The sequence below is a fragment of the Stenella coeruleoalba genome (assembly GCF_951394435.1).
Source record: "Stenella coeruleoalba genome assembly, chromosome: 19".
NCBI lineage: Eukaryota > Metazoa > Chordata > Mammalia > Artiodactyla > Delphinidae > Stenella > Stenella coeruleoalba.
The window spans coordinates 56,628,724-56,656,223 of NC_137165.1; the positions used below are offsets into that span (position 1 = coordinate 56,628,724).

General features: G+C 45.0%; 1 long non-coding RNA gene across 1 annotated transcript; it reads right to left on the reverse strand.

Annotated features, from left to right (window-relative positions):
• Nucleotides 1-451: 451 nt before the first annotated feature.
• Nucleotides 452-27,403, reverse strand: LOC307178016. The gene is made up of 3 exons (XR_013825121.1): nucleotides 27,235-27,403; nucleotides 24,929-25,029; nucleotides 452-1,943 (listed from the first exon to the last, which is right to left on the reverse strand). It is a non-coding gene; the product is annotated as an uncharacterized lncRNA (long non-coding RNA).
• Nucleotides 27,404-27,500: the final 97 nt, after the last annotated feature.

Consider the following 27,500-nt stretch of genomic DNA (forward strand, 5'->3'; position numbering starts at 1 on the left):
CTTCTATAGTATGATGTGTGACTGGAGTTTTACTTTTTCGCTTGTTTCTACCTAGTTCTACTGAGAGGCCCTCACTTTTTCATTTTGGCCTTTTGTTGCCAGTGGCAGCAGATTTCAAGGTATCTAGCTAAGCTTCAGGAGACCTACAGGGAAGAGTATGGAATCCTCTGTCCCCGCCGATACACATACACACAGCACTCACACATACAGAGACACACAGAGAAGCACACACAGACACAACAAACACTGCCCTCATTAATTGTTAATGTGGATCTTTTTTTTTTTTAAAAGCTCTTCAACGAGACTAGGGTTCTTTTTTGATGCTCTAAGGGTCCCCGTGAGCAGACAGCTGTTATAACCATAAATATAGCCATCCCCCTCCCACTATCCCCACAGAAATGTGCCTTTTGGTCTGAATTATACTTTGCTATTTCGGATAGGATTTTGCTTGAAAAAATAAAAAAAAGTTTCTGTGATTCTAAAAAATAGAATGCGTGAAAACCAGGGAACGGAGGTTTGGACCTGGACTCTGCAGCTATCTGTCTGCTGAGTTTGAGTCTCTGGCCAGGTGGCTGCCTACCTGGGGAGCAGGGGCTGTATGTGGGCCTAGAGATACAAACCTGGACTCTGACATCTAGGTTCCTTGCCCAAGGAAATACAGTCAGGAAGTGTGGCTGAGTTGACAGCAGGATTTTTCAGATTCACAAGTGCCTTCTTTTCCCACTGCCCCCTCATTTAAACTCACGTTCAAGAGTGATGTAGCTTTGCAGAAGAGCTAATCCAAAGTGGGTATTTTGATCCTCCCTTGAGAAACACAAGGTTGGGCATCAGAAGACCTGTGTTTTAGTCTCACCGTAGCCACCCACAGTCACGTGACAGTAGGCGAACTACATAAGCCTTTGGAGCCCTGATACACTCATCTGTTAGGTGAGAATACGCTCTGTCTTGCTTTTTTTCACAAAGCCCTTATGAGGCTCCCATGATATAGGTTGTGCAAAAGTCCTTTTGGAAACTATAAAACACTACCCAGAGGCATGAAAATATTAAGAGTGGGCTCTTGCCTGCTTTGCCTGTCCTTTGATGAGAGCTTTGTTCTTGGTGGCCTCAACGAAAGAGTAGGGCAGGTAGAAATAGCTCGTACTGTGTCATTTTTCTAGCAAGAGTTTTCTTTTACGGTTTTGTGATCCGCCTCCATTAAACCAAAGTTAAGTGACATATATGCAAAGATGCACACATATTCATATACTTCTAATTATCATCCTTTAAGTCATTAAAATTACCCCCTTTCCTTACATGTAGTTATGCTATTGGATAGCCACGTGCTGATAACTATTTAACCACCAGCTCTCTGAAGAAAATGTATTCATGTTTATACACACATACGCTGATTATAAATCTCACTGATATAAAAGTGTAGCATATGATTTGAAAATAATTATAAAATCTGCAATACCCTTCGTCGTAAATTCCATATGGCTAATCGACTCCTGAAAAACATCTCCCTGACATCTGCAGTTGACGAAGGAGTGTAATTCCAACACGAGCACTGGTGGATATTTTCATTTTCGTTAAGGAATAAGATGAAAGAAGGAAGACATTCGTTGGAACCTCACTTCCTTGCCGAGGATGTGATTTCTTCACGGGATCAGAGAGTGGTTTTTGAATCCTGGAAGAATGTTTCCTTGATGCATATCCGTTGGCCACTCACAAGGGAACAACTAAAGACGTGATATACTTTCATGTTTAATCTGCATTATTAACATTTTCTTCATCGGTCAAGTCTAGACAACTGTAAAACCGTAAATCGAACGCTGTTTCGTAGCATTTTTAGATTTTCATGGTGTTCAAGTTCCCACTATGGCTAACTCAGCTACAAAAGTGACATCGTTGAACACAGAGTCGGGGAGAGAGATGCAGTCATCAGCCATCAGACAGTATTTCCACTATATGGACACAAGAGATAGAAATAACGTCAAGGGCATGGTCAACAGTGAAACATTACAAAACAGTAAGGAAGTGATATGCTTATTTACCTTTCATTAAGATATAATTTATTGAATTGTAAGTTCGTAGAATTTAACTTTTAATAGGGGCTGCGTTTAACAACCGACTTGCAAAACCCTTGTAGATTTAACAGTCTGCACCCGTGAGTGGGTACGAGCTGGCTCCCACACGTGACTGCAAGTTTGTTTTTCTCTTCCTTGTGAATCTGGAATTTTTCAGCATTCAGAAAGAGTTATATTGAGTGCTTCTATGTGCTAGATGCTGGGGATTCAGTGCTACGGTCCCTGTTCTCCTGGAGTTTACAGTCTCCTTGAAAAAGCAAATGAATAGAGCCATGATTTAGAGCCATTTTCTAAGTATGTGTTTTAAACAAATTTTTAATTAAATTTTTATGTTATATTGGGGTATAATTGACTTACAATGTTATGTTAGTTTCAGGTGTACAGCATAGTGGTTCAGTTATACATAGACATGTATCCATTCTTTTTCAGATTCCTTTCCCATATAGGTTATTATAGAATATTGAGTAGAGTTCCCTGTGCTATACAGTAGGTCCTGGTTGATTATCTATTTTATATATAGTAGCGTGTATATGTCAATCCCAAACTCCTGGGAACCATAAGTTTGTTTTCTATGTCTGTGAGTCTGTTTCTGTTTTGTAAATAAGTTCATTTGTATCATCTTTTCTAGAGTCCACATGTAAGTGATATCATATGGTATTTGTCTTTCTCTGTCTGACTCACTTCACTTAGTATGATCACCTCTAGGTCCATCCATGTTGCTGCAAATGGCATTATTGCATTCTTTTTTATGGCTGACTAATGTTTTTGAATCACGAGATAGAAAAATCGTGTTTGACGTTCAAGGGCATATTTGTCCCACTATTTCCCAGTTACGTTCCAGGCCTGGCTTTTTCACTTTGCTCTCCAGACCCCTGGCTAAAAATTCATTCTCTTAATGAAGAACTTTGGGTAAGGCCGCGGAGCTAAGGACAGTGAGGCGTTGTCTCCAAGTTGGCCTTTGAAGTCTGACTATCATGGGCAGGGAACCGGCTCCATTTAGAGGAGGGGTCCTCTAAACTCCTTGTGATTTGTTTAGATTTCACTTACCCGCTTCCTTTACCCTCAGAACATATTCCTGAGACTTCCACCCTCTTCCACGGGCAAGTGCAAATTCTGGATCCTGAGCAGAAATGGATCCAGAAACACATGAATAGAAATTATAAAGTGCCCACCTACCCTTTGTTAAGAATAATACAGGCTTCGGCATTCTGTAGATTCCCTTCAAATCAGGGACTTTCCGAGCTGTGGTGACACCTTTGCTTACGTGAGGTGGTAAAGGGCTCTGGTCACGTAACTCAGGGATGGACGCTCGTATGTGTGTGTATACACTCACATGCACACACACACACGCGCAAAGAGAGAAAAGCTCTCATCACATATTGAGAAGAGACTGTTCACCCAAAAGCGCCAGCAGTGAGTTCTCTGTCATCATTTGTAATAGCTCCTGAAATGACTTGGAAAACTTTAATTATGTGAGGGCTTTATTTTCAACTCCTGTTATCTTTTGAACTCCTGGAGGGAGGGGGAGTGGGTTACCCCGCAGCCCCGGCTTTTTCTAAAGAGCCTTTGTCTCTCTGCCCAGGTATTAAGTTGGCGGTGCAACCATCCTAGGTATATTTGGTTCACTTTTCTCCCTCCCACTGCCCACCCCCTGCAAGCACCGTCCTGGGGCTGAATGTGTGCCTGTGTTCTCCAGGTCCACCGTCCCCGGTCCTGCACAGGGGACTGAAAGAGAATGGGCCGCAGGAATGCACCCAGAACAGAGCCAAATTGTTCAAGCTGCGTGAAGAAGAAAGAAAAAACGGACGGGGAGGGGGGCGGTGGCGGCTGGGAGAAGAAGAAAAGCTTTTCTTGTCGGTTCAATTTCGGTGGAGATATTTGGAGGATAACACAGCCATTTTGTCGGGGGTGGGGGGACACCAGGGGAGCAAAAAGAAAAAAACAAAACAAAACAAAACAAAAACGAGAGAGGCGAGTTTTATCGGCACAGTGGCCCATACAGAAAGGTGACATTTGAGAGAACAATTGCTAGGTTGTTTGGCCACATTTGCTGCTATGAATGAAGCTTAAGAAACGCTGTCTTTGGATTGCTGCGAATAGTCATCTTCATCATTCCTGCGAGCTCTCTCTCTCTCTCTCTCTCTCTGTTCCCTTATGAAATAAGGGCACACAGGTAATAAACAAAGCACTATAAAAGATCAGATCGAGGTATTCCGTGGGCTCATTCAGTGTCGGGAGCAGGCATTCTGCACACCAGCGCCGGGGCTTTCAGCTCAAAACTGAGGAGAGGCAGGATTAGGCGGGACCCCTGGCTCTCCTTCTACAACCTGGCTGAATTTATCGGGGCCGTGTCCTCGGTCAGCTAACCCTCGCCTGAGGACGGAGGGACAGAGGAAAGCATGGCAGAGTAGATCCCCTTGGATTTTGCTCACGTGGATTTTGGATTCTGACCTGACTTTGTCAATCCTCATGCCAGATCCAGGTGAGTAAGCTGCCTGGAGTAAAAAGCTGTTTGTCAGTCCCATCTGACTTATTTTCCCTCTACTTGGACAGATGATTTGATGGTGATTTTTATTTCCCTCCTTTTGCCATGGTTTAGGTACTGGTGGTGATTGCAGTCTCCCAGCTGAGTCCTGTCTGGCTGCCTGCTGCAGGAGAAGCAGGCCAAACTCTGCAAAGGAATTGCGTTGATGCGTACGAATGAGCAGGGTGGGGTCCTTTGATTTGGGGGGATAATCAGCAAGGGGTGTGTGGACAGAGCTATAAAGGATCCTACTCCTGACAACAAGCTTTCTTGCCCCGAGTCCTGGCTGGGCCTCTACCTCCTACTCTCACCTCCTCTGTAATTCTCCTCTGCTTTCAATTTGCAAGATTCACCAGAAGTGAACACGGGAACACTCGGCCTTGTCTGGTTTCAAAGGTATGTAGCTCAGGCACCAGTGAGCAATGGGCACGAGCTGTGGATCCAGTTTCCTCCCATGAGTTGGTACCCAGGGAGTGCCCTTGTCTGGAAAGTTCATCCACATGCAGGTGCTCGTGAGCTGGGCCCCTATAGGCCAGACCTCAGGGTTGACAAGTAACTCTGTGCCTCATTGGAGTCTCTGCTATTTGTTCTCCTTTTCCTGGATCACAATCACCATCACAGGGAACATAATCTAGTAATAAAACAGAACGAGGGCTTCCCTGGTGGCGCAGTGGTTGAGAGTCCGCCTGCCGATGCAGGGGACACGGTTTCATGCCCCGGTCCGGGAAGATCCCACATGCCGCGGAGCGGCTGGGCCCGTGAGCCGTGGCCGCTAAGCCTGAGCGTCCGAAGCCTGTGCTCTGCGACGGGAGAGGCCACAACAGTGAGAGGCCCGCGTACCGCAAAAAAAAAACCCCAAAACAAAAAACAGAACGAAATGATATCAGTTTTTCAGAGAGGAGTATAAAGTTTGGATGGGTTTGTGGCTGTGTTTGTGTGTGGGCAGAGGCCCAACTGAATATGATGGGCATGTCTCAAATATTTGCTTAACAAAGCCTCGAAAATGCCCGTCTTGCTTATGGACAGTGTGATAGCATCAGGTGCTCAGTTCCAGGCATCCTAAGGAGAAAACTGTTTTAGCAGCTGTGTCTTCGCATCTGTCTTGTCATTAGTGAACAGTACCGAAGAGTGGTTCAGTGTATACATTCTATAAGATTAGGCTCTTTTATGTTTATCCATGTAGCCTCAGGATTTTAGGTACTTTCCAAATGACCCGTTTAGTGTTCTTAATTCTTTGTAACCTCCATTTTGTGAAACTGGTCCATCTGGGATCTCAGCTGTATTCCAATAATTACAAAAGAAGGCTTTCTGGAGTTTAACTAAGACCTTAGACTTCCCATATGGGAAAGACTGTGTGTGTGTGTGTGTGTGTGTGTGTGTGTGTGTGTGTGTGTGTGTGTGTGTGTGTGTGTGTGTATGGGTGTGTATCAGAACACACACTATGAAAGTTATACACAAACAGTGACATACTGCTTGTTGGTCAGGTGTGTGCATATGAGTATAAATCAATCACACCGGAGAAAACTGAGTCACTGTGACTTGGTAATTCAGGTGCAGGCTCTAGATCTTTCAGTGGAGGCTTTTCTGATAGCCTGCTGCATGAGCAATGAGGCCGAATGCTGCAAAGACGTGGTATAAATTCGTAGGAACGGGGTTATACTTCTTTATAAATGTATTTCATAGATATGTGCAGGTCTTCTCAACAATGAACCACAGATGCTTGAAATCTTTCCCCATTTGCCATTGCGTAGCAAATGTCCTCTTCTTTGCTCAACTTGAGGCTTTCTTTCCCAGGACTGTGTTTTCCAAATGGTACTGATTTCTCTGGAAATAACAGGATTTTTAACATGGCTGCTCTACGAGTAACCTGCCTAATGGAGTCAGGAATCACTAACTGTTTGAAGAATAAAGGAATGATTGAATCGGCCCTGAACTGCAGGTAAGGGTCACCTCTATATTTATTTGCTCACATATGTACTCTCTTGGGTAGAATATTCACAGAGTTATTGGACCAGCAGTCTGGACTCACTTGGCGAATTCTTTCAATGTCTCATTTCATTTATCAGTAACTTAAATTCAGTTAATCAGTTAATTGGTATTAGGTAAATATACCACCACTCTTTCCATCCTCCAACTTTCCTTCTTTGTAGGTCTCCCGTCGTCACCTATATAATCAATATATTGGGTAGGCTAACATTAAAGACCTTGTTTTCTCGGAGATTACAGTTTGAAGTATGTCTGCAGTATAAGTACGTGTGTACCAAGTTTTGGATCAATTTAATTTCCTTTCCAAGACATACCCATAACTCCTGATGGGAAGCTAGAACAGCCAGCAGAGTGGTAGCACAGGGGTCAATGATCGTTATTCACATAAGATGCAAGGGGGAGGGGACTTCCCTGGCGGTCCAGTGGTTAAGACTCTGCGCTTCCAGTGTGGGGGGGGGCTCGGGTTCATTCCTGGTCGGGGAACTAAGATCCCACATGCCCTTTGGCCAAAAAAAAAAAAAAAAAAGGTGCATCATTGAACATTAACTACAAACTGTAATCTACAGCAGCATTCTAATAAGCATTTTGCCCAAACGACATTGGGCAAAGCCGTTGTCAGTGAGGTCTGGCCCCGGACATCTGCCTCTTACAGACTTACGGGGGCATGGGGACCCAGGGCTCAGACACATACGTTATTCACTGCTTTTTTCCTCTGCTTATTAGTCTTGTGGGTGAGGGTGGCATTAAGCACTGGTCCAGTCATGGCAAAATGCAGAACACATAGTCTTGTGTCTGGGGCTTTAAGGGACTCTGAGACGACCTGGTGCTCGGGAGGATTTGTGAGCAGATTGGCTTATAGCCATCACTGTTGGCTAATAATCGCACTAATCTTTTCGAGGGAAGTTTTGTGTGCGTGAGTGTACCCCCTTTCCTCAATCCCCAAGTCAGAGCACAATAGGGGAATTGTTTCTGCACTATTCCATGAGATAGGTCAGGGGGCAGGGTGCATAAGGTCTGCAATGGATGACCCACCAGGCATTAGCCCCGAGCCATCACGAAGGCACCCGAGACCTGGGCGGTATGGCTTTGGCCAAATTATAGGGAAACATTTCACCGGCTGAGCCGTTTGGAAAGCAGCTGTTTTGGGGATAGCAGATCCCATGCCCTTTGGGGAGACCTCAGAAGCAAGTGTAAGGTTTGCTGGAGGAGAGGAGAGGTGTGTGTACGTGTGTGTGTGTGTGTGTGTGTGTAAGGGGGGGTGACAAGCATGTTTATCCTTAATGTCAAGTTTTCAGTTCTATGAGGACTTAAAATAATCTACAAGGTTAATCTTTGATGTAGACATGCCCTCGGATGTAGAAACTGTTACTTAAATGTTCGATCATGGTGAGAATACTTAGAAAGTAAGTGCTTAGTAACTACTTCTGCCTAGAAGTTCAGAACAAGAGGCCAAGGGTCCTAAGATCCAAGGGGCAAGTAAACGTCCCAGGACGTCTGTCACAGTGTGTGCTAATTTCCTACACTCTCCCAGAAACGGGGCACAAGATCATGTCAAACATCCTGCGTTCACCATTTGCTCTTCATGAATTTCCACGGGCTGGCTGTTCGCGTGTTAGCATTGTGGGGCAGGGTCCTTGCTTCCGTATCAGCTGGGATAAGCACAGAGTATCTTAATTCTCCTCTGCCGCTCGGCCGTGGGTTTCCCTTGTGCCCACTTTGGGGGTGCCACTCACCTCTCTCCACCTGCTCCTTGTTTAGTAGCGAGACGGCTGGTGGGGCTGGTGGGGGGAGGATGCTGTTCGTGTCGTTTGGCAGGGGTCACACACTGCTGGCATCAAAGGGCAGTGAGAATGAGAGGAGGTGAGGATGTTTCCACGGGGCGGGGGGCGGTGGCAGGGTTAGGTAACCTAGCTGCCCTGGCGGTGGATGCCCTTGGGGAGCTGCTGATCTGAATTAGACTGAGAGCCATGCAGGGACACAGTTTCTCCCTCTCAGACCCCGGGAGTTCTCCAGCCTGCGTTTTCCGGCTCCCCGTGAACATTTCCAAATTAAAAAAAAAAAAAAAAAAAAGTGTGGAAAAATACAGTAAAAGTGACAGCACCTTCCAGTTTCCGACAGTTCTGTTTTGACTTCGCAATCAGGCAAACTGGAGCCCCTGAGTCGCTGGCTTAACTTGCCACCTTGAGTTATTAACCGTTTTCCTGCCTCTCTTGGTGGGTGTCCTTCTGGCTCCTGGCCCCCGGCTGGCCGGCTCAGTGACCTGTTAATCCTGTGTCCTTCCTTTCTCTCGGGCTTGTGGCTCTGCCCAAAGGGCTCGTTTTTTCTTCCTGGAGTCAAGTTTGAATTCACTTCATTGTCCTCCCTGTTGGTTTTTGCCAGGTAGTAGCTGAAACAGAAGGGTGATGGGTCAGGGCAGGAAGGAATGCCCCCAGAGTCAGCTCTCATATGGTCCGGAGTGCCCTTCAGAAGTCCAACAGTTCAGTACATTTTTCTTGCTTACGGGTCAGAGCAGAGAAAGACTCGTTTTATAACTGGGATGATATAAGATCTAGTCTATTGGGAAGCAGAAGGAGAGCTGATCTCATGTGTGTTTCATGTCAGCAAAGTTAGTCTTTGTGGCATCCAGTCACCCTCTCTGACCATCTTTTCTATTTCCCACCATCCCTTTGGTACCAGGTACCTTCATCTTTTCCCATGGGTGCTCAGAATCTTCTTAGGCAATTACCCGAGGCTTTACCGAAGGCTTTCTTTCCCCTCAACACTTGCATATACCCGATACCAATGTCCTTGAAGACCTGTAATTTGGGACCATCCAACTTATTAATATGATAAATTAATTCAAATTAATTAATTATTTGGGGGATGATTTGATGGGTTATGAAGTTTGATTTGATGGGTTACTAAAAAAAGTGTATCTCAAAACTAACATGTCTTTTAGAAACAACTTGGATTAAAAATTCCGTTTTATTTTTGTAAAATGCAAATTTTATTATTTTTTAAATGGTAATAAATTTGCATGATTCATAATTCAAAATATAAAAGTGCATGTAGTGAAACCTTCCCCTCCAATAACTCAGATCCTTCTTTGGAGGCAGCTGAAATTATCAGCTTATGGCCGGTTCTTCCACAAATGTTTTATGTGCATGTGAGCCATTGTATAATCTCTACCCCCTTTTAATTTTTATGCGTTTTATTTTAGAAAATTTAAAGTTGCAAAGCTATTACAGAGTTCCTATATATGCCACCACGCAGTTTCCCGTTGTTAACATCTTATATTCCTGTGGTACATTTGTCACAGCTAAGGAACCAACGTCGGTACGTTATCAATAACTAAAACCATAGCTAATCAGATTTTACTAGTTTCATCCTATTGGCCCTTCTCCGCTCTGGGATCTCATCCAGGGTACCACCTTGCCTTTAAGTGTCGTGTCTCCTCAGCTTCCTCTAGTCTGTGATAGTTTCTCAGACTTATCTTCTTTTGATGACCTTGACAGTTTTGAAGAGGGCTGGTCAAAGATTTTGTAGAACATTCCTCAATTTGAGTTGGGCTAATATTTTTCTCGTGGTTTGCCAGGGTTATGGGTTTGGGGGAGGATGACCAAAGAGATGAAGTGCTCATCTCTTCATCATATCAAAGGTTCATGGTATCCACGTGACTTACCACCAATGGTATGAACCTGATCGCCTGGCTGAGGTAGTGTTTGCTAAGTCTCAACCCTGTAGTCTCAACTCCTTCTCCCTTCTGTACTATGACTTGTTGGAATAATGGCATTAAATTCAACCCATACTCACCGGGGAGGGCGTTATACTCTACCTCCTTTAATTTTTAACAGCGTGGCACCATATTTTACAGGCTTTCCTGTGCCTTACCTTTTTTTAAAAACAATACATTTTAGAGATTCTTCTATATCAGTATTGAAAGTTTCCACATTCATTATTAATTTGCATTTATTCTATGAATATATTAATAGCATAACAGATTTAACTAGTCCCCTTGTGATGGGCATTTAGGTTGCTTCAATATTTTGATCTCATAAACAACGCCAGCGTAAATAACCTGGCTCATGTTCAAGTATTCCTGCAGGATAAACTCCTGAAAGTTGAATTTACTACTTAAAGAGAACGTGATTTGCAATTTCTCAAGCTATTGCCAAAATTGCCTTCCAAAGACAGTGAACAAACTTATACTCCCCTAGGAATGTATAATCAAAATGATTCAGTGCGTGGAATTTCAGGTTGGTGGAGGAAATGTTTTTAAATTGGTGGACCGTTCAATGTTTTTGCAAATCTTCTTAAATCATAGTACAATAGGAAAAAACGTTAAGCAATCCAATTATTTCGGTGCAGTCTGGTTTGTGGGTTGATTTAACGAGTCTAGAGTGCAGCCTGCCTGGTGGAGACTTCATCTATCACCCACCTAGTTCCTTAATCAGGCTCCCCTTCATGCTCATTTTCTGTCATGTCCTCGAAACCTTCCTATCTTTGCATAGAACATTATTTACTCGTGCAAGATTCTTGCCTTCTTCCCCAGCTCTCCATGTAGCCATTGAAAGCTCACATCTTGGTCAGGCCCATGTGGCCCCTTCTCTGTCACTGCAGCACGAATGAACTCCACCTGCCTCATATTTATTTGCATGTGTATGTGGTTATGCTCAGCCTCTTAAGTCATTGCCTCATTGAAGAATGACTTTGCCTTCCAGGTGTAATGTGAATATTCTGGAGTAGGGAACTGTGTCTCTACTGCATCATTCCCCAAAGGCTTCTGAATCCAACATGAAGTGAGTCCATATCGTTGGTAGAATTACTGATGGACCCTCTGGTCCTTCATCTGTTTCCATCAGCTGGTACAGGAAAGAGCCACGTGGGAGGAAACCATTGCTGGGAGGGTGTCTGCCTATCCTTGGCTTCTTGGCGTCCATACTCTTTCCTCAGAATAACATGAGAGGGACAAATATTTTCTTTGTGGCTAAATGATAATCTCCCAGAGGTGGTGAGAAACAGCTATAAAGGTCAGTAGTGAGATTTAAAATTATCTGGAAATGTTGCAAATAACCAAAGACTAACTCTAGGTCCCAAAGGTCTTCGTGGATGGCGGGGACTGTGGCCTCTGATGTGTCGGCCCCGGGATGCCGTGAATTTATTTACTGCAACCAAATTGGCTGACAACTGGGAAGATTCTCCCACTTAGCCTTCCTTAGGCTCCTGTTGGTGCAAATCCAAGTTGAGGTAGAAACACTCTGGTCTCACGTCAGTTTTGTCTAGTCTCTAAAACCCAGGCTTCGTAAGATCAGAGCATTGAGAAGACCGGAGGCCTGCATTTTGGAGCAGCCTTTTTTTTTTTTTTGTGGTACGCGGGCCTGTCACTGCTGTGGCCTCTCCCGTTGCGGAGCACAGGCTCCGGACACGCAGGCTCAGCGGCCATGGCTCACGAGCCCAGCCGCTCCGCGGCATGTGGGATCTTCCCGGACCGGGGCACGAACCCGCGTCCCCTGCATCGGCAGGTGGACTCTCAACCACCGTGCCACCAGGGAAGCCCTGGAGCAACCTTTTTTATTCGTCTACTGAAACATCCTCCGCTGCACTTCTGCTTTAACTCCCTTACACATTTCCACTGACACGGTTTTTATTCCATTTGGTTCTCATCCATTCAATCTATTTAAGTTGTGAGATTTTAGAATTGGAAGGAAGCTTGGAACCCCAAGGAAAAGACACTCAAAAAGATGAAGTCTCTCTCAAGGTCACAAAGCTGGTGGAAGAAGCCCAGTGGTCAGCTTAGGGAGGTCTCTAATGGCCATGAGCTTGTTTCTTTCTATCACACCCCCTTATTTATAAAGTATCCAATAATAATAATAATAGTGATAATAATAGCTAACATTTATTTATTGCGTACTTTCCATGAGCCTAGGATAGAGTAAATGCAAATGCTTTACCTGTACTGTGTCCTTATACTGCCTCTCTGAGGCAGGCAGCTAACATTTTTTCCCATTTAGCAGGAGGAGAAAGTCCAGGAAACAGTGGTTAAGTTACTTGCCCAAGATCACGTGACTCGTATAGGTGAAGGCAGGGTAGTGAGACTGCAAAGTGCACACTCTTATCCCAGTGATTACGCCTTCTGCGCTGCATTCTGTGGCAAAGTAGCACGTGGAATGGGCAACATTAGGTTTTGTAGGGAGAACCTGGCAGAAACAGTCTCTGCCCTTGAGGCTTTTCATTCCGGTTGAGGGGGCAAGACCTGGATGGCAAGAGGGTTGCTGATAAAACACAGAACACAGTTACATTTGAGTTCCAGGCAAACACCAATTTTTGGGGTATAATTACGTCTCAAATGTTGCGTGAGACATATTTATACCAAAAATTACTGTTTATCTAAAACTCAAATTTAGTTAAATTTCTGATAAAAAAATAATTAAAAAAAAATATAAGTATATGCAAACATTTCAGGGGACATACTTATCCTAAAAAATGTAACTGTTGGGCTTCCCTGGTGGCGCAGTGGTTGAGAGTCCGCCTGCCGATGCGGGGGACACGGGTTCACGCCCCGGTCTGGGAAGATCCCACATGCCGTGGAGCGGCTGGGCCCGTGAGCCACGGCCGCTGAGCCTGCGCATCCGGAGCCTGTGCTCCGCAACGGAAGAGGCCACAGTGGTGAGAGGCCCGCGTACCACAAAAAAAAACAAAAAAACAAAAAAAAGGGTACTAAAAAATGTAACTGTTGTTGATCTGAAATTCAAAGTTAGCTTGCTATCTTGCATTTTTTATTTGCTAAATCTGGCAACTTTAACACATAGAGCACTTAGAAAATATTATGCTGATGCAGCATATACTAGACAGTCTTCCTTCTCCCCACCCCAGATTACCTTCTCCCCGTCTTTCTACTCTCTATGTACATTTCTTCCTGGTGGGCCCCCTCCGCACTGCACACACTCCATCAGGAATACACAGCCTTACGACCCAGTAGCAAGTTCTAGAGCTACGGCCCAGGGTCTCCAATGGTCAGGATGGAGGCGTTTTTCTTTCTGCCTGGGGTGCCCAGCCCTGGGGAGTGTCCTACAACTTCCCAAGCTTCCACTCTCCTCCAAGAACGCTCTTGGCTCTGCCCCAGTGCTCTGTCGAAGCCTCCACCCCACCGCAGAGCTACCTTTCACTAAGGTCCCCACCCAGCCCAGGGGCGCGCGCCGCTTTGCATCGATCAGGTCACTTCGTGTTCATTAATATTCACCGAAGTCTTGGGGTGGGAGTGGGCGTGGGCCGAGGGGATGCGGCAGCAAAGCCTACGCCTCTGTCCGCTCTCTGACGCAGGCTTTCACGGGGACTGGGGCAAGCTGGTGGGGCAGGCGGGCGGGCGCGCTGAACACACTAGTTAACAGTCACCGCCTGTGTACCCGCTGGGATGGGGGCGTTCCGCCGGCTATTTTAAGGCCAGACTGGTGAATGTTGGGTTCCCCTTCGTTTACCTAGGCTCTCAATATTTTCCCTGGCACGCTCCAAGGTGGTCACAGAATGTGGGAAACCAGGCAAGGGAAAAAATGAATGCTCTGTGATGACGCCCCTGGTAGCTGCTGCTAAGTTCCACGGAAAAGACGGGCTGGGGGAGTGGGGGGCTCGCTATCTGTGTCTATGGGCGTCTCCGAAAGCTTTCAACCGTCTTGGCACATACTCAACTCTAGAGATGGTGGAAAAGGAAAACTGGCTGCACACTCGGTCCGAGGACCGCCTGGCAGCTCCGACCCCACCTACCCTGTGGAGTGCCTGTGCCCGCAGTGAATGCCCCTTTATCGTCGGCAAGCGATACTGAACTTTTCAAAAATACTGTGTAGGTCCTTGTGTCCCAGATGCCTGTGGCATGCAGGCTCTGCTTCCTTTCAAGGGTGTTGGCTTAAAAACCCACCCAGAAACCTGAGAAAAACTTCTCCACTTGGCATCTCGGGAGGCTGACACCAACTGCCTTCTGTTTCTTGGCCCACTGGCCACAAGCTACCTAGCGGACAGTTATTATAAGGAAAGGAAGCAACTTCAGGCCCGGGAATTGTGCCGTGGGCACATCACAGTTATTTAAAAGTCCTGCTGGGAACATCCCTGCCCCCGTCACTTAGGCGCACGTGGCAAAGATTTAGTTCATCACCTTCCATGGGCTGGAGACTGGCTTTGCAAGGACGTCCCCCTTGTCTTTCTGCAGGCTTGGCCCTCTTGGTTAGTGCTGTTTCATTAGAGCCAGTTGTGGGGGTTGCGTCTGAGTGTAGGTCTGAAGCTGGGTGTCTTGTCGGGTCAAGCATTTTAAATGCTCTCTGTACACCAGGTACGTGACCCATCACACTGAGTACATTATGTCATTTGACCATTACAGCAACGCCATGTGGTAGGTATTACTGGACCTGCTTTACAGATGCCAGGTTAAGTGCCGGCTTGACTGTAGCCACCAGACAAGATCAGCCTGGACTACCTTCTGTGCTGTATCTTTCTTTACGTTAAATCTCACGAATAGAAGAACTTTTCTCTTGAGTACTTGTCTCTCCAATTGCTGCTTTGTTTCACTCTTTCCGGAAAAATTGATCATACCCAAAGTCGAGAGGTCCACTGGAAGATTTTTCAGAGTCATTGCTCACATATTTGTAACTGAGCTCTGTTCAGATACAGGTGATGTATTCTCACTGCTCTTTCATCGAGTAGAGTAACAGATGCCCCACTCCAAAGCTGGGGTCTTTCTGTCCTACCTGGATGGGCTCTGTTGACTGGAGGACCACTTGTGTCTTTAACTGGTCGGAAGATAGACTGTTAAGCGTGGTCTCCGGTTGATTCGCACTGACTTCAAGACGTCACAAGCAACTTGCATGAGACTAGCAAGAGTGCATCCAGAAGGTTCCCGAAACAACATTTCACGTGAACTCCTGCTCCTGGAACGTCCAGCGTACAAGTGCTAAGGGTTGCTTTCAAACCTCCTAGTTAGATGTGAGTGCCGCAAAAGGGCTCAGAGTCCTTGGTATTTGACTGAGTCTGGACAAAGTCATAATTCCAGTTTCGACTGATCACTAGGTCTGCGTCATGATCCCAGTTCCCACTATTTATTTCTTCTATCAATCAGCACACTCTGCCCTCAGTAGACGCTGCCACTTCTAATTGTGGTGGCTGCTGGCTTGTCTCCATTTTGAAAGTACTGATAGCATCTATGAGTGAAAAAATCCACCGCCCACATTCATTATTAATACAAGTTATGATTTTTAATTAAGTTCTTAACAACCCAGAAGGCCATAGCCTCCTCATAATAGGCAGACCTTCCCCTGGCCTGGAGGACAGGAGTTAATAAAAACACAAACATCTAGAAAAAAAAAATCACACTCCAGTTCTTACTCCAGAAGACATCGACCCAGCACTGTGGAAAGTAAGGAAGGGGGACAGTGTTTACAGAGCCAGTCTCGGTCCTGGTCCCCTGATCCTCAAACTTGCCCATCATTCTTCATCAGATGGTTTTCCCTCCCTCTAGGAACATTTAATCTAACATACATATGTGGGGGACAAGTTGGCTGTTATTTACTTTAACCGATTATCTTTTCTCCAAATTCTTTTGCTTATACTCTCTGTATTATGCAGCAAATGACATTCATTCCACAACATTTCTCAAGTAACTACTACAGGCAAAACTCTATGCTTGGGGCTTTGAAGGACACGGATGAGGTCAAGTATAAACAAGGGAGACTCGACGACCATGCCTCGAACTAGCCAATAACTGCAAGACAACGAACAGACTGCACAAGCCTGATACCGACAAGGTCTCCTAAGCATGAGCACTTTGCCCAAGTATGCAGATCACCTAAAGCTCACGGAAATGAATTTTACAAATGCAAATCACTCATTCATTCTTAGGTTCATTCAACATATATTTTTTGAAGGTCTGAAATGTCCAAACCTTTGAGTTAAATACTAAGAGGAAAACAGAATGGAAAATAGACATTTCTTACCCGCAAGGAAATGATAATTAGGCCATTAGAAGAGATTATAAGTAGCTCCTGTTTATATTTTTATTGAAAAACATAAATATGGAGTCTGTTACTTCTCAGGAAATATGTGATTTGTGCCATGCAAATTTAAACAGACATCACTTGTTTCTAGCCATCCTTAGACTTTAAAATTATAAAAATTTAAAATAAGAGGGAAGAAAGCTTGGCTCTAAAGTGAATTTTTAAAAAAGATTTATTGTTTATTTTTGTGGCTGCCTCAGGTCTTAGCTGCGGCACATGGGATCTTCGCTGAGGCATGTGGGATCTTTGGTAGCGACACGCGGGCTCTTCATTGCAGTGGTCAGGCTTCCCTCTAGTTGTGGCGTGCAGGTTTTCTCTGTCTAGTTGTGGTGTGCGGGCTCCAGGGCGCGTGGGCTCTTTACCACTGGACCACCAGGGAAGTCCCTAAAGTGAATTTTTTTAAAACCATTTCTTTGTGTGGACAAGGTAGGTACCGGAGGAGAGGCTGTCAGAGAGGATAATTCATCAGGGAAACCCTCATAGGTTGTTTGATTTCAAGACTGCGTCTGAAGAACTTCAAGGTCACAGAGAGACAGGCCTCCAGGAAGCGGAAATGTCCAGGTTTGTGCAGAATGTACAGGGTGTGAGGAAGTTGGCATGGTGGTGGGTGGTGGGAATGGGAACTAGAAAAAGCCTCACTTATCATGATGGGAAGAGCCAGGCTTTGCGGTAAGGAAGGGGAAGAATAAAAAAGCAACAAATGTAGGATCTGAGTGCTTGCTAGGCTGACAGTTTTCTTTATGAAAACAAATTTTTGTGTAGGTCTATCAGATTGCAAGGTTGTGATCTTTCCTTTGCAAGTGCATCACGCATACTTTCAAAAGGGGAGTAGGAAAAGCCACCGGATATACAGGGCCCAACATGGAGAGTCCACTTACACATTTTGAAACCAGTGAAAAAACATTTTAGCGTAGAAAGTAGCATGTGCACATATTCCAAAGATACAACTAACAGGTGGAGAGAAATTTCGTATTTTCAGCTTGCCACTCCCAGACCCCTAGAACTCTTTTCACTTTTCTCTACTGTTAGCAGTTATTTTGTTAAAGACTTGGAGGAACACTGTCAGTCACCAGCACTTACCTCTCAGTTTGTACACTTAACACAAGACATGCCATGAAAAACATTAGTACCTTCAAAACAGCGCGGTATCAAAACACCTAAAGCAAACACTGTTAGAAGACGCAAGAACAATTTGGGCAAAAGAACACACTTGTAAACTCAAACAAGCACAAAACCACTAAAAGCAGCAAAGGGAGGAAGTCCTGTCGCAGACTCCTCCTTCTCGGCACCTCTTTCCTTCCTTTCTCAGGTGGTGGTACCCTTGGAAACCTCCAAAAGCAGCTTCAGGAGCCAACCACACCAGCAGTGCCTACAGCTGGAAAGTGTATGCCAGTGGGAGAACCTGTAGCATCTCACGAACTCTGAGCCTGAGAAACGTACCTAATTTCTAGAGCTGAACAAAAGGGCGGCCCTTTTTCCTTCCAGGAAAGGAGACATCTCAGGGGATTGTAGGTTTCCTGTCGGACTGCTGTCAAATTAGGGACCTTTTGCCCTTTTTCAGCTCCTTCTCTTGAAAGGATGCAGAAATGCAGTATTATTTAAAAAAAATTCAGTGAGAGAAAGGAGCTGTCATCACAGCAGGGTGATGCTGCTGTTAGTAATAATTTTAACGATAATAAAAATAACATCTGGGGACTTCCCTGGAAGTCCAGTGGTTAAGTTGCTGCACTTCCACTCAGGGGGTGTGGGTTTGATCCCTGGTGGGGGAGCTAGGATCCCACATGCCGCGAGGCACAGCCAATAAATAAATAAATAATAACATCTAATATTTATGGAACAATCACTACATGCCAAGCACTAGAATAGCGGTTCTCAACCAGGGGTATTTTGGCCCCTTGGGGACATTTGGAAATGTTTGGAGACATTTTTCAATTAGCAATAATCGCGCCTCGGATACACCTCACTGGCTACGACACTGCCACTGCGCAAAGCTGGGGACATTTTTGATTGTGACAACGGAGGTGTGGTGGCACGTGGGTGGTTTGCTGCTGGCACCTAGCCGGCAGAAGCTAGGATACTGCTAAACATCCTACGATGCACAGGACAGGCCCTCACAACAAAAAATTATCCCACCTGAAATGTCAATAGTGTTAAAGCTGATCAACCTTGCAGGAGACTGAGGCTTTTACACGTATTTAACCTTCAAAATAACCCTATTAGTGTCCCCATTTTACAGATAAGAACATCTAAGCTTAAGGTAACTAACAAATTCTAACAACTTGTTTTGAATTTTAGATTTCTTTTTCTTTTTTTAGGGCAAACACAGGATTTTATCCATCTTTTTTGCAGCCAAGCACAGTCTTATATTGAGATCTAAACACCACTTACTGAGTTCTGATGCTGTTTGAAGGCACATTTAGTATTAACTATTAATAATTATTAAAATATTTCTATAACAAACGTGAATGAGATCATTTTGGTGGTTAATAGTCACTGCTTTTTCTTTGAAATCTTTGCCTTGTTTATTTATTACAACGAATGCTAAAAACTGGAGACACATTATCCTACAGAAAGTTTGTATCAGCTTACATTCCTATGAATCATGCTTACGTGTCACTGAGAATGAGACACAGATTTCTTTCTTGAGATCGATCTGGTTCTACAATAATTGTAGAACATTTAGGTTTGTTCCATAGCTGGGAATTGGTGCTTTCAAATGTCAGCATGAAAGTTATTCAGCTGAAGCTGACCCAACCCCCATCCCATTCTGGGATGAGACTGGGTAACAGCTGGTGACTGGGGAAGGGGAAGAAGATATTATATAATGTCTACAAAAGTAATGAAAAGTTGACAACTGCTAAGATAAGCAACCAGTAAGATACGGAATGAGAATCTACAGTCATTTAAAAATAAGTTTTCTAAGCATAGTATCCAGACTTTCCCTCAGATCCTCTGTTCTTTATGCCTGACCTCTGATAGTGGTGTGGCATGGGCTGTTGAGAAAACAGTGGTCCTGATGCCTTGAGATTTCAGACGAGAGAGGCAATCTCTCCCTGCAAACCTTGTACAGAATTAGGTCATTGAATTCCAACAGTGTTGGGCCCTTAGGAAGATGACTGCTGTTTTTCTTGTTTTCCTTTTCGATAAATGCCAAGCTCCTTGTCAAAATCTTTATGACTAGAGATGGGAAAAACAGACATTTTCTTTTGAAATCATTTCTCTGCTTCTGGCTTGGGTTTTCTGATCACCTCTCTTTCCTCTGTTCTTTTTTCTTTCCTCTTCTCCATTTTTTTCAACCTTTTCACAGTTCTATTTCCATTTTTTCCTCTCTCCTTATATACTATAAGGACCGTGTAAAGTATGAAGCAAGGAAAGGGAGGAGAATTGCCTAAATAATTAGACTGACCATCCAATGGGAAAGTTTATATGCTTATGTGCTTTTTCTCTCCCTAGGGAGAGGGTCCATCTCTTTCAACAGGTTTTTAACAGTTTAAGAATCACTATTGTGGGCAGACATGGCAGCCCATGCAAAGGCAGAGACATGTAAAGAGAACAATACATTTACAGGAGTCAACAGCAAGAACACAACATAGGTTTCTATGCAGTGTAGGTGGAAATGAGGCTAAACAATGTCGACCACTATCAGAGCGATAACCCAGGGCCTGGATGGAGAAGAGGTCTGAGGCTGACTCAATACAGTTTAAAGAACTAACTGGAACAAGGATACTGAACAAAATCCAGTTGCTCTCAAGTGGCTGATCCATCTATTTGCTGACATATAGGCCAGCAAAACCCAGCCACCTACAGAGGGACTGCGAATTCCCAGTTCACTGTGTTAAAGCTGGACGAGTGGGCTAGAATGTCCAGCGGTTTTATCAATCCTTGATCAAATCTCATCCTCTATCCCCCTCCAAACCAAAATAACATCGACTACATCTGCCTCTGGCCCTGAGAAGGTCTGGCCAACCGGCAAGAGGCTGGCACAAGACTCAGCTCCCTCTTCAAGAGCTGTCTTTTTTTTTTTTTAATTATTTATTTATTTATTTATTTTTGGCTGTGTTGGGTCTTCGTTTCTGTGCGAGGGCTTTCTCTAGTTGCGGTGAGGGGGGGCCACTCTTCATCGCGGTGCGCGGGCCTCTCACTGTCGCGGCCTCTCTTGTTGCGGAGCACAGGCTCCAGACGCGCAGGCTCAGTAGTTGTGGCTCACGGGCCCAGTCGCTCCGCGGCATGTGGGATCTTCCCAGACCAGGGCTCGAACCCGTGTCCCCTGCATTGGCAGGCAGATTCTCAACCACTGCGCCACCAGGGAAGCCCAAGAGCTGTCTTTATACTTGATTGTATCGTGGGCACATAAAACAACACCGAACTCCCCGGTACTGGGAGAGAAAGTTCTTAGGACCCAAGCGGGTGGAAGTTCTGGACCTGAGGTGTGTTGGGAGGAGGTAATGGTTTTCACTGAATTCCTTTTTATATTTTATTTAGATTAAGTTCTGCTCAGCAGGGTGATTTCTTAATTAGAGCCGCCCGGCCAGGCAGACCTCCAGCTCAGACCCCTATGCTGCCTTCTAAGGTTTCATGAGGAATCTTGTCCTGCCTTATTTCCTGAGTTCTAATATTTGAATAGTATGCAGTGGATTTCAATGGGAGGAAAAGACATGTAATTTAATCATCTTTATTAGATTTTGCCCATGGATGGGGAGAGGGCAAGGAAAGAGGAGGGATGTGTGTCCTCTCTTTGTTAACTTTTTTTTTCTTTTTCTCTACCTTTCTTCCAGTGGTCAAAGGAGGAGGAGACTCAATGGCCTTCTCCTTTCCCTGTATTTTTGAAACAAAAAAGCGAAATATGAACCTTAAGCCCCCATAAGAAGTGTGTTCATTTCAGAACTTTTCAAGACTTGGTGCAGAGATTTACATAAACAAATTACTCAGTTCCTCCTTCGGTAACCTCGATCTGATCCTGAGATCGTGAGTGTAAATGTGGGGCTCCCATAGCTTTTTGTTCTCTCCATCGCTATAGAAGTTGCAGACGGTGCTCAGCAAGACCTCAGCCGTAAAAAAGAATGAAATAATGCCATTTGCAGCGACGTGGATGGACGTAGACATTGTCATACTGACTGAAGTTAAGTCAGACAAAGACAAATATCATATGATATCGCTTATATGTGGAATCTAAAAAAAGTTCATAAGTAAATGAACTTATTTACAAAACAGAAATAGAGTCAGTCACAGATGTAGAAAACAAACTTATGGTTACCAAGGGGGAAAAGGGGGATGGTGGAGGGATAAATTGGGAGATGGGGGTTTACATATACACACCATTATATATAAAATAGATAACTAATAAGAATCTACTGTATAGCACAGGGAACTCTACTCAGTACTCTGTAATGACCTGTATGGGAAAAGAATGTAAAAAAGAGTGGATATATGTATATGTATAACTAATTCACCTTGCTGTACAGCAGAAACTAACATAACATGGTAAATCAACTATACTCCAGGGCTTCTCTGGTGGCTCAGTGGTTAAGAATCCACCTGCCAATGCAGGGGACTCGGGTTCGAGCCCTGGTCCTGGAAGATCCCACATGCCGCAGAGCAACTAAGCCTGTGCATCACAACTACTGAGCCTGTGCTCTAGAGCCTGCGAGCCACAACTACTGAAGCCTGCCTGCCTAGAGCCCGTGCTCTGCAACAAGAGAAGCCACCGCAATGAGAACCCGCGCACAGCAACGAAGAGCAGCCTCCGCTCGCCGCAACAACCAAGACCCAACGTAGCCAAAAATAAAATAAATAAATTTATTGAAGTAACCCAATATTCCAATAAAAATTAATTAAAAAAACGAAGACCTTACAAAATGGAGGAAAATTAAAGAGGGAAATGGTCCACAGTGCATTCTCTTACCAGCCCTAAATTGGTGTCATTTTGGCCACCATCCAGGGGAGAAAACCCAGCCTATAGAAACAGAGAGAGAAGATGTGAAGCCAATGCAAGGAAGGGAGGTTTGTCATGCTGCTGTCCTCAGGATGGGATAGGAAAACTGAGTAGGAATTAACATGAGCAAATAGTCAGCAGGAGCTCTTTCAGAGGAAATAAATCTACTGGAGTTTTCCAAGAAAGAGATACAGAATTCAGCATGGCACATGAAAAAGAGAAAGAAAAATACTGTGTCCACAACTCTCCCAACTGTCCTGCTAAATGCAAAGAAATGCACACCCTTCATGTTTCTGGATTTCCACATCGATGGGCACATTTGATGAGGGTCTGTATTCTTTCATTTACATTTTATTACCCCAAATCCACCCGGACGTGTGCGCATGTGTGTGTACACACACACGTGCACACGCGCACAGACACATACACCCTGCAGCCTGTAACCCTCTCTTATGCCCCTATCCTGTTGATCTTTCTTCACTTAAAAATTATCGGCAAAGAATTTATTCATTTGGGAGAATTCCAGGCACTACATTTACGTACAGTTCCAATGAAATGGGATCCAGACTTTTCAAACCGTGCTGTTTGCAGATAAAACACAAAGGCGGGACCTCATTATCTGGAGACATGGCCCCTTCTTTTCCCTCCTGCCTTTTGTTTCTGAGCAATTTTAAGCTTGTTTGGAAAGTCTCATAACAGGGGCAGAATGTTTTCCACCACGTCTATTTCAGGAGGGTTTTTAGTTAAGAATAATGAATTTATCTCTAAACAGATAGAAGAGTTTTACCAAAGCTAGAAAAGACACTTTTGCTAATATCCCACATAGGCTGATCTTAATCCTCTCATTGTTCAAGATGCTTGGTCTTTGAGAGTCTTATTTATGTGCCAAATGTCTTTATTAAAGCATTATATTAACACACAAAAAAAATCCCATTACAATGTGTTTCTCTGTGTGATCAAATGTCATCCACAGTCCTGTGGATACCCTATTTATTCTGAAATTTGAAAAGGTAAAATTCTGATACAGCCCACTGTTTGGCCAAGTTTTTCAAAATTCCTTGTAATATGGCTGGAGGGGTTACTAGGTCCTAGCCAGGAAAAGGCCTACATTTTATCAAGGCAGTCGTCCCTACCACAAAGAAAACTGAAAAACAGGCCTTGCATGCACCCAGAGAGACGGATTCTTGGCAACACTGTACTGTGATTTGACCTGTAGAGACACAATGCATCTGTCATATCCACTTTGATTTAAAAAACCCAAGTGGCACATTTGAAGACAAACTGCACTACTGAATCCAGAGTTGTGGGATGGGAAGAGAGTTTAAAAAGTCAAGAGAAGCAAAGTTTGGTGTGTTTGGATATTGGATTTTGAAAGTGAACTAAAAAAATAATAATAGCAAGATTTTTGAATGCAAATTTAATGCATGTTCATTGTAAGGGGGCAAAGTCACTCATAACCCTACCACTGAGAAAGTACATTTGTTGTGGATTCCTAACTGGATTTCTGCCTTCAGGTGGAAGTGAGTTTGAAACAGTCAGCGTTAGGAGCTAGTCTAGAATCGTGGGCCTTATAGGCATTAAGAGAACCTAAAAAGAGAAGAGCCCAGGCTCATAGGGTCCAAGGACTCTGGCCTGTCAGGCAGAATTGGAGGGCTAGGTGGACCAAGTAAAGAAATCAGCAGGAGAGTCCAGATGAAGCGGTAGATACAGCGGGACCATGCATGACTGGGTAGCAACAAGACGTAGCAACAGAGGTGGGACGGATGTGGCTGACGTCAGAGAGAGAAAGGGGAGCATGCACAGAGCTTGGCCCTGGAGATACATTTCAAATCCTTTAGCCTTTCAAAGATGATTAACCCAAACCACCTTTCTTGCTTCTTCCAGATGCCTTAGTATCTCATATTATTACGAAGTACCTTTCATGTTAAAAATACATGTTTGGGAAGCAAGGGTGATTTTTCTCTTTTCTTTTTAATTGCAATTGTGATGTACTCACGGCCTGGCATTCTACGAGGTCTGGCTTAGATTAGTCTCTGGCTGAGAGGTGCATGCTAATTTAGTGACTGCAATTATGTCTGTCTCTACCCGTGGCCTGCTCTACGTGGGACATGCCCTTTGAGTTGTTTTTCTCCAGCAGAAGTAGTGGTTAGGCTGGGCCATCTACAAGTTTTTGCCCCAGGCCCCTTATGACACATATTGGTGAGACAACAGGCCAGGATTAGAGGTATCACCTGTGATACTGAAATTAATTGGCAACCAGGGGGTTGATTCCACGAAAATCATAAGCATCGCAAGCATGTACTCTAATAGAAGTCCCCAACCATCACAGGTGTGTTTCTGCCTCCCAGCCATTATAATTCTTCCAATAAAATAAGCAAAAGGGAAGAAACGAACTTTCTCTACATACCAGTGCTTTTGCTTGGGGTCTGTCCCACCAGCCACAGGCTGCAGGTAGAGGTGTGCACGTCGGCTGAGACTCCAGAGCCATCACCAGCCTTTGCTGTTAGTCTGCAGAGATTGACAAAGAGGAAACAAGCTGTATCACCCTGTGCTGGAAAAACTGACAAGTGGGGCAGTGGGGGGGTCCCCCCTCCTGCTGTATTAAAAAACTGCAGAAGCCCCAAGTTTGGAGTTTGGACTGTTTGACCCCAGGGCAAGATAGACTATATATTAAAAACAGATGAGCCTATTTGCAGGGCAGGAATAGAGACGCAGACGTGTGGACACTGGGGTGGGGGGAGGGTGGGATCAGCTGGGAGACTGGGATTGACATATATACACCATCATGTGTAAAACAGATAGCATCACAGGTGCTCTGTGATGACCTAGATGGGTGGGAAGGGGGGAGGGGGGAGGGGGGAGGGAGGTCCCAGAGGGAGGGGATATATGTTTACATATAGCTGATTCACTTGGTTGTACAGCAGAAACTAACACAACATTGTAAAGCAGTTATACTCCAATAAAAACAAACAAAAAAAAAACCAATACTAAATCAGTTTTAAAATACACATTAAGAAGCCCTTTCCCCCTAGCACACCTGGATATTATTCATCAACAGAAAAGAGAATAAGCTACCTGCTCTCTCTAAAACCACCCTCACGCTTCTAGATTCACAAATGATTCCAGGAAACCAACTGCTTGAGTCTGGGCGTTTGGGGGTGAGGGTGATGCCTAGAGTGAAGGGTGGAAAGCTCACTGTTACAAAGTTCCATCTGCTGCTTCCTGAGATGGGGAGCGTGGCTGTGAAGCCACAGGAGGCTGGAGGGGTGGAGGTTGGGGACAGGAAGAGGAGGAAGTGAGCAAGGGGGCGATGCCTGGGAGGGCTCCAGGAGAGTAACCAATTCCTTCGCTGGGGGCAGGTGGAAGTCTCCAGGGTCATTATCGGGCAACCTGCAAAGGCAAGGGAGGAAAGAGATTTCCGGAAGTCTCCCGCTCTCCCTCCTGCCTGCTTCCCTCCTTCTCCTAGTGGTTGATTGCAAGGAACAGAGGAAGGAAGCATGTATCAAACCCAAAGAAGAAAGGACCCCTGCCATTCCCCGCCACGACACCGACCCTGAATTTCAGCAATATTGTGGCAGCGGTGCTTTGCAGAGTAACAGCAGCCGGGGCAGGAGGCAAATCCGATTCCAAAAGGGCTGTTTTCTTTAGCGCTAAGAGCGCAGCATAGGTACAGGTTCCATATCAAAGGAAAAGGGATCAAGTCTGTGCAACCTCACATCAGGTCCTGGACCGGGGGGGTGGGGTGGGGGGGGTGGGGTTGGGTGGGGAAGGCAGGTTCAAACCCCAGATACTTCAGTCAAACACCAGCTATGTCTCTAGACCTCATTTCTGTGGCTCTTATTCTGAGCAAACACACAAATCAGAAGACAATCTGGCTCCCAGGCTACAATTGGTCCAGGCGAGGGCTGAGCAATGGGGACGGGCTGCCGCTCTTCACAGGCTTATCTTCTAGGTCTTGAAAGGTCATTTTGTTTTATTCTGCTAGCTTTCCACCTGCAAGGAATCCCCCTAGGGGAGAGGTGGGTCTTAACTAGCTTAACTAGCATTAAAAGGAGTTTCACTCCCTGAACACTGAATGTAGAGGCCTGAGAGAAAATTCCAGGAGCCGGCATCAGAGGTTTTTTTGTGGATAAAGTAGGGGCCTCCACATTTGCATATAATCAAGGGGCACCCGGTCACACCAGTGACTTTTGTCTCTAGCCTCTTCACCTACCAGAGCAAACCTAAGGCAGGCAAGCATCTTGAGTCTGAATTTTCAGGTGGAACGAGAGAAACCCGGCCGGGGGGAGTGATTCGCTCTCAGTTACTTAGGATGAAAAGGGATCACTTTGGGTGAGGAACACTTGCCTATACCTGCACATTGAGGTTTGCCTGGGAAAGGAGAGTGAGAGAATGTGCTGGGCTTGGTAATTTCTGATGTCTGTCCTATTCTCTATTGCTAATATTTTTTCCAGTCCCCAGATCTCACTGAGAGGAAATCAAGCTTTTTATCAGAACTTCCAGCACCTCCATATTTTTCTGGATTTTTCTGGGTCTGCAAGGTTCCCATGAAGCTGTTACTATTATTGCTTTCCCTCTTTCTTACATTTTCTGCGTTAAGGTTTAGGAGCTTTTAAGAACTGGTGGCCACCGGGAAGGTGTACAGAAAAGACAAAGGAACTTTTAGTTTGCTCCTTGGAGGGTGTTTCATTGCTATACAGTTTTGTTACCTACCCTTTCGAGTCAGGCCCCAACAAAGGTCCCGCTGCCCAGTGTCCTTGGAGCTAGTAGAATGACACTGAGTTCGGTTCAGAAGCAAAGCCAAGCTTCATTCTTCGATCAAAGAATGGAAACGGACGAACTCCCACCTTAGGACACCAGCTCTCCGGACAGGCCCTGGTCGGGTTCTTGACCTGGGGAAGGAGGAGGAAGTCTCGCGAGAAGCGGAAGGAGCTCTCGCGGAGAGGACCGGAGTTCTCGCGCGCCTGACCGGAGTTCTC